This window comes from Somniosus microcephalus, chromosome 27, assembly GCF_052327205.1.
Source record: "Somniosus microcephalus isolate GS21.2 chromosome 27, FLI_Smic_1.0, whole genome shotgun sequence".
Classification (NCBI taxonomy): Eukaryota; Metazoa; Chordata; class Chondrichthyes; order Squaliformes; family Somniosidae; genus Somniosus; species Somniosus microcephalus.
In genome coordinates this window covers 25,845,426-25,856,652 of record NC_141013.1, presented here as the reverse complement: position 1 = coordinate 25,856,652, position 11,227 = coordinate 25,845,426, and positions in this window count along the sequence as shown.

The window sequence follows — 11,227 nt, the reverse complement described above, 5'->3', positions numbered from 1 at the left end:
CAAAAGAAACCCCCACATTGCGGCTCCCGATCGCGCTCCCGCCCCGCCGGAGTGGCAGGTAAGTTGGGCTCACTCGGGCCGTGCCTCGCAACCGCTGGGCCCGACACACACAGTGGTCGGGGGAGCGGCAGCGGCCGGCCGTCCTCGGCCCTGAAGCGCTAGGCCCCGCACGGCCGCTATCACAACGGCACCGGGCCTCAGGCGCTAGGCAGGGAGAGGGGAGGGAGGGAGAGGACAGCACAGGGAGAGGGGGAGAGGGAGAGAGAGGGGGGACAGACACCGGCAGGCAGACCGCGCTGCCCAAAATTGCCGTGGCAACGCCGGGCACCCCCTGCTAGTTCAGGATAAAGCAGCCCGCTTGATTGGCACTCCATCCAGCACCTTCAACATTCACTCCCTCCACCACCGGTGCACTGTGGCTGCAGTGTGTACCATCTACAAGATGCACTGCAGCAACTCGCCAAAGCTCCTTCAACAGCACCTTCCAAACCCGCGACCTCTACCACTTAGAAGGACAAGGGCAGCAGACGCATGGGAACATCACCACCTACAAGTTCTCCTCCAAGCTACACACCATCCTGACTTGGACCTGTATCGCTGTTCCTTCACTGTCGCTGGGCCAAAATCCTGGAACTCCCTTCCTAACAGCATTGTGGGTGTACCTACACCATATGGACTGCAGCGGTTCAAGAAGGCGGCTCACCACCATCTTCTCAAGGGCAATTAGGGATGGGCACTAAATGCAGGCCTAGCCAGCGACGCCCACATCCCATCAATGAATTTAAAAAAAAGTGACTAATTTTCCTTATTTTACGCCTTAAAAATTAATCACACTCGAAAACTACATTAATGAGCAATATCCCAACGAATAACATCAGAAAAGCACTTAAAAACCCCGTTATTATAATATGCATAAACTACACAAATCCTACAGGCTTTTACTTTTTACAACCACAAACCCAGTGACAAACAATTGGTATCTGGTTGGAGGTTTGCATTCCTCTTCTTGCTTCTAGTCTTTTGCTTATTTTTATACTTTGTGATTTGTAAACCAAGTTGTAACAGTGCGCAAGGCCTGGGGGGAAACTTACTTTCATCTTCAACGTTTGTGTAAAACGGGCGGTAGTGGGTCGGCCATACGTTTTAGATCCTGCCCGAGTCTCCTGTCCATTGGCTTCATAATAATTCTGGTATTGTATTATCAGTTATGGGTATTAATCTTTGGGGAAAAATCTTTGCAGGAAACAAAATCTGAATTTAGATTAACTCAGAAGCTACAGAATAATTTGGTGAATGTTCTTAGCTGGAATGGGAGGCGGGAGGGGCGCGACGGCAAACAGAGGAGGAAGATTGTAAATGGTTAGTTTGGATCCTAAAAGAGGACCTAAACAATAGGGTGAGCTGAATGGCATTCTCTAATTACTATTCTCACAAGTTCTTATGCAACAACCAGAAGGGAGATTTACGAGGAGGTTGCCAGGACTGGGGGAGTTTAGCTATGAGGAAAGATTGGATAGGCTGGGGTTTGTTTTAGTTAGAACAGAGGAGGCTGTGGGGAGACTTAACTGAGGTGTATAAAATTATGAGGGGCCTAGATAGAGTGGATAGGAAGGACCTGTTTCCCTTAGCACAGAGGTCAATAACCAGGGGCATAGATTTAAAGTAATTGGTAGAAGGATTAGAGGGGAGTTGAGGAGAACTTTTTTCACCCAGAGGGTGGTGGGGGTCTGGAACTCACTGCCTGATAGGTTGGTAGAGGCAGAAACCCTCATCGCATTTAAAAAGTACTTGGATATGCACATGAAGTGCCGTAACCCACAAGGCTACGGACCAAGAGCTGGAAAGTGGGATTAGGCTGGGATAACTCTTTTTCATCCGGCACGGACACGATGGGCCGAATGGCCTCCTTCTGTGCCGTAAATGTCTATGATTCTATGAAGGGGAGGGGTCGAGTTGTTATGATCTGTGCACCTTGAATTTCTTGAAATTGCTCCTTTACCATAATTATAAGTTGAGGAACTGCCTTAAAGCACCCTGCCTGTCCTCCTCGTAACTGGACACGACAGCTGAATGCCAGAGAGGTGACAGTAACTGCCCTTGTAATCAAGGCAGTGTTTGACTGAGTATGGCACCGAGGAGCTGGAGCAAAACTGAGGTCAAACGGAACCCCTCCAGTGGCTGACTAAGCACATTATTAGGTCAAATCAGAGACACTGTTAACTAGCTGGTTACGATTTATGTGAATGAGGGTGTTTCCTTCTCCATCCCAATAAAGCTTACAGTTTTTGTGATAATACAGCAGAGTATGTATTTCAGTAGGGTTTTTTTTAGATGGAACAATTTGTAAACCCTTTGCCAAACACCCATCCATTTGTTATTCCTTATAATCAGACAATGATTGTTACTGCATTTCCAATGTGGAGCAACAAAAGTCTTGTAGTGTCCGTGTGTAGATAAAGACACTGAAGACAGGAGTTGGTTCATAGGTATTTACTAAGCAAGTCTGGGGGGGGGGGGGCTTATATAGCCCAAGTGGCAATTACCGGCATTACGCACACCTGGGGCTCTTAAAGGCACATACACCATAATTGCTCTTAAAGGCACATACACCACAATTCCTCCCCTTCTAGCTAACTAGTACATCATATTTTAAGTAATTATTAATTACATGTTATATGCAAAATAATATACATTGCTGTATTAATTAATTATAAGTTAGTCTCTCAGGAGGCTTCCTGACTCGGTCCGGATAACGCCTCGGGGGTGTAGTAGTTTCTGGTGGTGTAGTAGGTTCTTCTGGCAAGGCTGATTCGGCTTGAAGGCCAGTGTCGGGTTCATCGGGCTCCAGTATCTCCGGATCGGAGGTAGATATGGGTATCTCTACTTCATCGTTAGATGTATAGAGTGGTGGTGTAGGTTGTCCCTTTTCGGATGACTTGATGATTTGGTCAGCATGGCGCCTTATTATGCTGTCTCCGATGTCCACGGTATACATCAGTGGTCCTAATCGTGTGCAGATAGTTCCAGGCTGCCATTTCTCGGTACGGTAGTCCCGGGCCAAAACCGGTTGGCCTATCTGGAAGGCCCTAGTTGGCCTTTCATTCATGCCCTGAAACTGCCGGTTCTCCACGTCCCTTCGGATGTTGGGCTTGACCAAATCCAGCCGGCATCTTAGGTTTCTATTGTAGAACATCATGGCGGGAGTTTGGTTAGTAACCATATGCGTTGCATTCCTATATGCAAATAAGAAGTTATCCACCTTGTGCTGAAGTTTTATTTCTTCATTACCCATGGCCTTGATGGCCTTCTTGAAGGTCTGGACAAACCTTTCAGCCAATCCATTGGTGGCGGGATGGTATGGGGCGGACGTGTAGTGCTTTACCCCATTGTTCTTTAAGAACTTTCTGAATTCTTCGGACACAAATTGCGGTCCATTATCAGAACATATCTGCTCCGGCAGCCCATTCCTGGCAAATATGGTCCTTAATACTGTGATGGTTTTTTCCGTGGTGGTGGAGGACATCTTTATTACCTCCGGCCACTTGGAGTGTGCATCAACTGCGATTAAGAACATTGAGTCCATAAATGGACCAGCAAAGTCGATGTGCACCCTTTGCCAGGGAGATGAGGGCCACTCCCATGGATGTAGAGGGGCCTGTGGCGGAGCATTTTGGACCTTCTGGCATCCTAGGCAGCTCTTGGTCATGTCTTCAATGTCTCCATCGATACCTGGCCACCATACAAACGCCCTAGCTAGATTCTTCATTTTCACTCCACCCAGATGCCCCTCGTGAAGCTCCTTTAGCACTTTATCCTGGAGTTTGGGTGGAATCACCACTCTGGATCCACACATCAAGGTTCCTCGGCACACTGACAGCTGTTCTCTTCTTTGCGAGAATGCTGGCAACAGTGGTTCGCCATGTGCTGGCCATCCCTTCACTGTTAAATCGTAGACCCGTGAGAGAGTAGGGTCATTTCTTGTCTCCCTTTCAATGGCAGAATTTGTCACCGGTAGACATTCCACTATGGTAGAGTGGAATATCTCTACTGGGTCTACTGTAGGTGCCTCTTCTATCGTTGGCAACGGTAGGCGTGATAAACCGTCAGCATTCCCATGCTGTTTTGACCCTTTGTATTCAATGTTGTATTGGTGTGCCCCTAGAAAAAGGGACCACCTCTGTAGTCTTTGTGCCGTCATAATGGGGACACCTTTTTTAGGGTTGAATATGGAGATGAGGGGTTGATGGTCAGTCAGCAAGATAAATTTTTGTCCGTGTAGGTAATGGTTGAATTTCTTCACTCCCCATACCAGGCTGAGTGCTTCCCTGTCTATCTGGGCATAGTTACGCTCAGCTGAGTTCAATGAGCGTGACGCAAAAGCTATCGGCCGTTCCGAGCCATCAGGGAATCTATGGGACAATACCGCTCCTGTGCCGTAAGGGGATGCATCGCACGCCAGTCCGATTGGTAGTGATGGGTTGTAATGAGCCAAAATTTTCTCGGATGTGATTAAGTCCTTACATTTATGGAAGGCACGTTTACAGTCTTCGTTCCATTTCCAAATCACTCCTGTCTGTAGAAGATCATTAAGAGGGTGTAGAATAGTTGATAAGTTCGGTAAAAATTTATGATAGTAATTTATTAATCCCAGGAATGACCTTAATTGTGAAACATTTTCAGGTGCTGGGGCTTTTATAACTGCTTCAATTTTTTCAGGTGACTTATGCAACCCTTCCTTATTAATTATGTGGCCACAATATGATATCTGATTTTGGAAAAATTCGCACTTGGGGCGATTTGCTCGTAGGCCCCGTTCTTTCAGCCTAGTGAGCACCTGCTCCAAATTGGCAAGGTGCTCGTTGTCGTTTTCTCCTGTTATAAGGATGTCGTCTAGGTAGCATTGAGTCCCCGGAATCCCTTGCAGGACTTGCTCCATAGCTCTTTGCCAGATAGCTGGAGCTGATGCTATTCCAAAAACCAGTCGATTGTACTGGTACAGGCCTTTGTGTGTGTTTATCGTGAGATACTTTTTAGAGGTCTCCTCAACCTCCATCTGTAGATATGCCTGTGCCAAGTCAATTTTTGTGAAACGTTTCCCTCCGGATAGTGAGGCGAAAATATCTTCTATCCTCGGAAGAGGATACTGTACCGTGTGAAGGACCGGGTTTACAGTCACCTTCAAGTCCCCACAGATGCGAATTTTTTTCTGTTCCTCAGAGTTATTTTTCAATGTTTTTTTCATGACTGGAACGATGGGTGTTGCCCATTCGCTCCAATCTATTTTGGATAATACGCCTGCCTTTTCCAAATTCTTCAGCTCTGCCTCGACTGCCGGACGTATTGCGTATGGCACCGGTCTTGCCTTAAAAATTTTTGGAATTGCTGTATCTTCCACTTTTATTGAGGCGGTGATGCCTTTCAAGGTTCCTAGTTTCTCTTGAAACACTTCTTTGGCGTTGGCCAAGATGTCTTTTAATCGTTCAGGTATGATGTCATCATTGTTTTTTTCCTTACTGGTCACCGTCAGTGCCTGAATGGAGTGCCAGTCTAAACGTATCTTCCTTATCCATTCACGTCCCAACAACGGTGGACCACCATCTTGTAGAATGTATAAATACAACTTCTGTATTTCTTTGCCGTTGTATACCACAGGCACCCTTATTTTTCCTTTGGGGTAGACTTTCTGCCCCGTATATGTTTTTAAGATAATGGATGTGTCTTTTAGAGGTATATGCGAAAATAGCCTCTCGTAATCTCGTCGATTTTTTACGCTTAGAGCTGATCCTGTATCTAGCTCCATTTTAACTGGGGACCCTGCTATTGTGAGGGTAACCCAAATGGTTTGGTAATCCTCTTTGGCAAGTACATTATGTAATTTGAGACAGCTTAGTCTCTTGTTTTCGGAGTCGCTATCGCTATTCTGGTCTTCGGAGCTATTGTCCGTCATCATTTGTACCTTCCTGTACTTTTCTTTATTGATTTTTTGTTTTCTGTCAGTGGATTTATTTTGTCCAGATTGGCATACCCGTGCAATGTGTCCAATCTTACCACATTGCCTGCATGCTTTGCCCTTGAACCAGCAGTCCCTCTGGTTATGGGTGGATCTGCCGCAGCGATAACATCTTCCGAACTCCTGTGTCATTTTATGGGTGCCGAAGTCCTGTGTCTCTTGTTTAGGCATTACCAGATTTAGGCATTCTTGTGTTGATTTCTCTTGAAGAACTTGAATCGTTCCGCTATCAGCAGCGGTGTTGGGTTTAAATGCTCCTGCAGGGTATCAACAATTTCTTTAAAAGTCTTGTCCTTTGGTTTGGCTGGAGTGATTAAATTTCGTAACAGCCCGTATGTCTTCGCGCCCATTAAGTTCAGAAGTACTGAAGCTTTTTTTTCATCTGTTATTCCATTTGCAGTGCAATAAACCTCTACTCTTTCCACGTATGTGGTCCAATCTTCTATTTCGCCATCAAAAGCCTCAATATTACCAGATTTAGACATTTCAGAAAAGATATGGCGCTTCCCGTGCTTTTTTTTTCTCTCTGTAGCAACGATATGGCGCTTTCCCGCCGCTGCTACCGATAACAACGCTGTTTTACTGTGGTTTCCGTTTATTCACTGTTGGAGACTCGTTCCCGACGGAGGTCTAAACGCTGACCTGCTTGCCGCGCCGGCCGTCTCTCGAGTGCACCCTCCCAGTCCGTTATTGCTTGCCTCCGATTTCGCTGCCTGTCTCAGCTGTAGAGCCCGCCGCTGGAGCTCCAGCCTGACGCCCAGGAAGGATTAGCGCAGTACCTGTCACCAGCTTGGCCAGCTGGTGAAACCACAGTTTCTCTTACCTCCTTGAGTCTTCTGGACGCTGGAGGAATCGATGTCCTTGAGGTGCTGCCGAATTGCAGGTAAGTCCGATCCCATCCTCGTCGCCACTGTAGTGTCCGTGTGTAGATAAAGACACTGAAGACAGGAGTTGGTTCATAGGTATTTACTAAGCAAGTCTGGGGGGGGGGTTTCTAAAGGATATACACAATACACAGGCTTATATAGCCCCAGTAGCAATTACCGGCATTACGCACACCTGGGGCTCTTAAAGGCACATACACCATAATTGCTCTTAAAGGCACATACACCACAATTCTCATTATTAATAATAATATTATTGGAACATTACCAATGTCTAGTAGGAGAAAAATACACCTGGTGGGCTCAAGAATGACCTTTAATCTGATTTGAAGTTTAGTACACAACATGTTCTCCGAGTCACAACGGGCTGGCTATTAACTCAGAGGCGGGGAGGGAGCGGATGGGTGGGGAGGGGGCTGGATTGAGGTTGGGAAACCCAGAAGAACGGGTTTCCCTCAGGCTCTGCCAATTTTAACAGCAGCACCTGATTAACATTTTTTGTCTCTGTTTCCCGGCCGCAGCCAACCAGATTGAGAGGCCGGCTGGCTGTTGGGCAGGTAGGCCTTTGACACCAGGCCGCAGCCGGGGAGCGGAGAGGAGGGAGGGAGAGAGGGACTGGAAAGGCCGGGGGGGGAGCAGTGGGGGGAGGAAGATCGGAAGTCGTGAGCTGGGCAACATCGTGGAGATCGGAGGCCAGAGGCCACAAAGAAGATTGGAGGTCAGAGCAGGAGGGAGATCAGAAGGATCGAGGGGGATGTCTGATCATGGGGGGTGGTTGAAGTAGGTAAGCTGGATCCAGCAGGTAAGTGGAAAGGCATCCAGCAGTCCTCTCCTCCCTTTAGCCGCTGGGTTTCCCGAGGCCCGGGAAACCCGGCCGGCCAGGGTTAAATTTAAAATGACTGTGGGGCTCACAGCCTCATTATAATATTTAAATTGCCAACCCACCTCCTGTGAGCAGGTTGGTCGCTCACCCTCCCCCCTCCCCCTCATCCCACCTTTGTTAAATCCGGAAGTGGGCGGGTTGGGGTCAGGATTCAGATTTTTAACATTTTAACATCCTGCCCAACCCCAACCCACCCGTTTTTGGTGGTTAAAATTCCCCCAATGTCTTGTGTAGTTTTTGGTTACCAGATCAGGGACAGCCCATCATACTGAATGCCACCAAGGCAATTTTACCTCAGATTCGACCACTAGAGGGTGCCACAATCTATCACATCGATCCACCTTGCTAAGTGCACTACACAGAATTACATCAAATCTGCAGCACAGAAACAGGCCATTCGACCCAACTGGTCTACACTGGTGTTTATGCTCCACACCAGCCTCCTCCCACTCTAATTACCTCTTCCTATTCCTGCACTGAACGATCAAAAAACCATGAAACATTTATATAAACAGCAGGCCTAAAGAAATCCGTTCTATAGTAATAAAATATAAGAGATGAGCAATCAGACAATTTGAACCACAGATTCCAAGAGTCCAACATCCTCAAACTAACAATTATAGCATATTTTTATTAATTTCTTCTAGGACTATAATAGTACCAGAATGATACCCGGACTTCAAGGGTTAAGTTATGAGGAGAGATTACACAGATTAGGGTTGTATTCCCTAGAATTTAGAAGGCTAAAGGGTGATCTGATCAAAGTTTTCAGGATATTAAGGAGAACTGATAGAGTAGATAGAGAGAAACTATTTTCGCTGGTTGGGGATTCGAGGACTAGGGGGCAGAGTCTAAAAATTAGAGCCAGACCTTTCAGGAGTGAAATTAAGAAACATTTCTACACACAAAGGGTGGTAAAAGTTTGGAACTCTCTTCCGCAAACGGCAATTGATGTTCGATCAATTGTTAATTTTAAATCGGAGATTGATAGCTTTTTGTTAACCAAAGGTGTTAAGGGACATGGGGCAAAGGCGGATATATGGAGTTAGGTCGCAGATCAGCCATGATCTCATTGAATGGTGGAACAGGCTCGAGGGGCTGAATAGCCTACTCCTGTTCCTATGTTCCTATGTATAGCAATGTAAAGGTATAGGAATGTAAAGGTATAGCAATGTAATGGTATAGGAATGTAGAGGTATAGGAATGTAAAGGTATAGGAATGTAATGGTATAGGAATGTAAAGGTATAGGGATGTAAAGGTATAGGAATGTAATGGTATAGGAATGTAATGGTATAGGAATGTAGAGGTATAAGGAATGTAATGGTATAGGAATGTAGAGGTATAGGAATGTAAAGGTATAGGGATGTAAAGGTATAGGAATGTAGAGGTATGGGAATGTAATGGTACAGGAATGTAGAGGTATGGGAATGTAATGGTATAGGAATGTAACAGTATAGGAATGTAGAGGTCCTAAAGTTCAGAAAATACCACCCTTTGCTCTATCTCATACCCCTCGATCACTTCTCATGACTCCAGTACCTCCCTGGTCAGTCTGTTCCACATATTCCCCCCCATCTGTGTGTAGCAGTTAAATTGAAACTGAAGATTGTTGAGCCAAAGTGTAGGCCAGCTGCAGGACACCCGAACAGTCAGGGGAAAGGCCACTATTCAGGCTCCAATGATGTGGGTGTCAAGTCCACACTGGTCACTTTCCAAAACACACATCAGATTCTTGGAATTTGCAGAAGGATCAGAGAGCCACTTGGTACATTAGAGGAGGTGGTACACTTTCCTGCAGAATACTCCGAACCTGATGGATTCATTAGTCACACGGCAGCAGTTCTGCAAATCCAGTCATTTTTAGAAGCTCGACTGTTGTGGTTCCGCTGATGACCAGTAGAGGTCAGTACTGCCCTTTTAGTCTGTAACCTGGGACTCTGACACCCTTCAGCGTGGTCCAATCCAAACTCTTCGAGCAATCACAAGTAGAATTTCCATTTATCTGCTCTTCGTGCGCACTCTCTCCCCGTGGGGGTGCTTCTCATTTACCATTGTTCAGAGAATTTAAGCACAGGTTGCAAGAGCCAGGATTTAGCATTCCCAAGTGTGAATAATTCTACCACTAGAGTTTAACCTGCTAAAACCATGCCTCTTATCAGCACAGAGCACTGGTAAGTTTTCCATTGTTAGAACAACATAATCCATTGAGGTAACAACAGAAAATGCTGGAAAAACTCAGCAGGCCCGGCAACATCCGTGGAGAGAAATTAAGGGTTAGACCCGAAACGTCGACTCTAATTTCTCTCCACGGATGTTGCCTGGCCTGCTGAGTTTTTCCAGCATTTTCTGTTGCTATTTCGGATTTCCAGCATCTGCAGTATTTTGCTATCATCCATTGAGGTAATGGCTTATATGGATGCCCGGAACTGAGTAGAAAGAATCCCAGTCCTATCGTGGTCTACTTCTCCAGGTACATTCAGTGAGGTACGTTGGTGGGTCAACCTTCAATCATGGATTGGAGTACAGCAGGTCTGTGGCAGACTCCCTACAAATACAGACAAACGCCTGGGGAACCATTCTGCTAAACTCTAAAAGGCAATCACTGCAGGAAATGCATTTTTGTTAGTACACAGCAAGAGAAATAATGAGCTAGCTGGATAACAAATACAGGAGAGTACAGAAATCTAATGGACAGAAAGCTGATAATGTCAGCGACCCCTTGCGGACCTCAGTTTGATTCGCCAGTCAGCGACAGGCAATCAGCTCAGTTCCAATTTGTCATTGGCAGGTGGGTCATCTTGGAGGCAGCTCAATCCCTCCCATCCCCCTTGAAGGAAGATAGTCAGCCATTAGACAAGTACCACGTCGGGAGCAATAGGTCCAACCTTCTGTTAGTTCCTTACTCTGCCACTATACATTGAGTGGTTTGAATCCCTTCCACTGCTCCCACCACCTTTACCTGCTCAGTTTATTCACAGTGACAGATGCCGTAACAGAAGAAGATGAGGCAGATTATTTGTTATTTGTTCCCTTTGTTTTAACAAATGATCTACCTCTTTTCTGTTACTCCTAAAGCATTCCCTGCCCATGGTGGATGGTTGATGACCTGCTCCTGGGATTCTGCTAAAGTTGATCAGTAACCCAGGAAAAGTGCTCTGATTTTCTTGTTGAACCTGTGGCGAATCAAATCAATGTCTTTCTTTTGTGTTGAATGAGTTACTTGCCACTGTCACAAATCTCTCTCTTTTCCATCCCTTTCAAAGCCACTAACGTCATTCCCCTTCCTAAAAATCCCACTCTTAGCCCCTCTATTTTCTCTAACTACTCCCCTATCTCCGATCCACCCGCCAGGATCTTTGAACATGTAGTTGTAACCCAGCCATGCCGTCACCACTCCCCGCTTGATTCCCTGCACTCTTGTTTCTGACCCACCAACAGGATTGAGATTG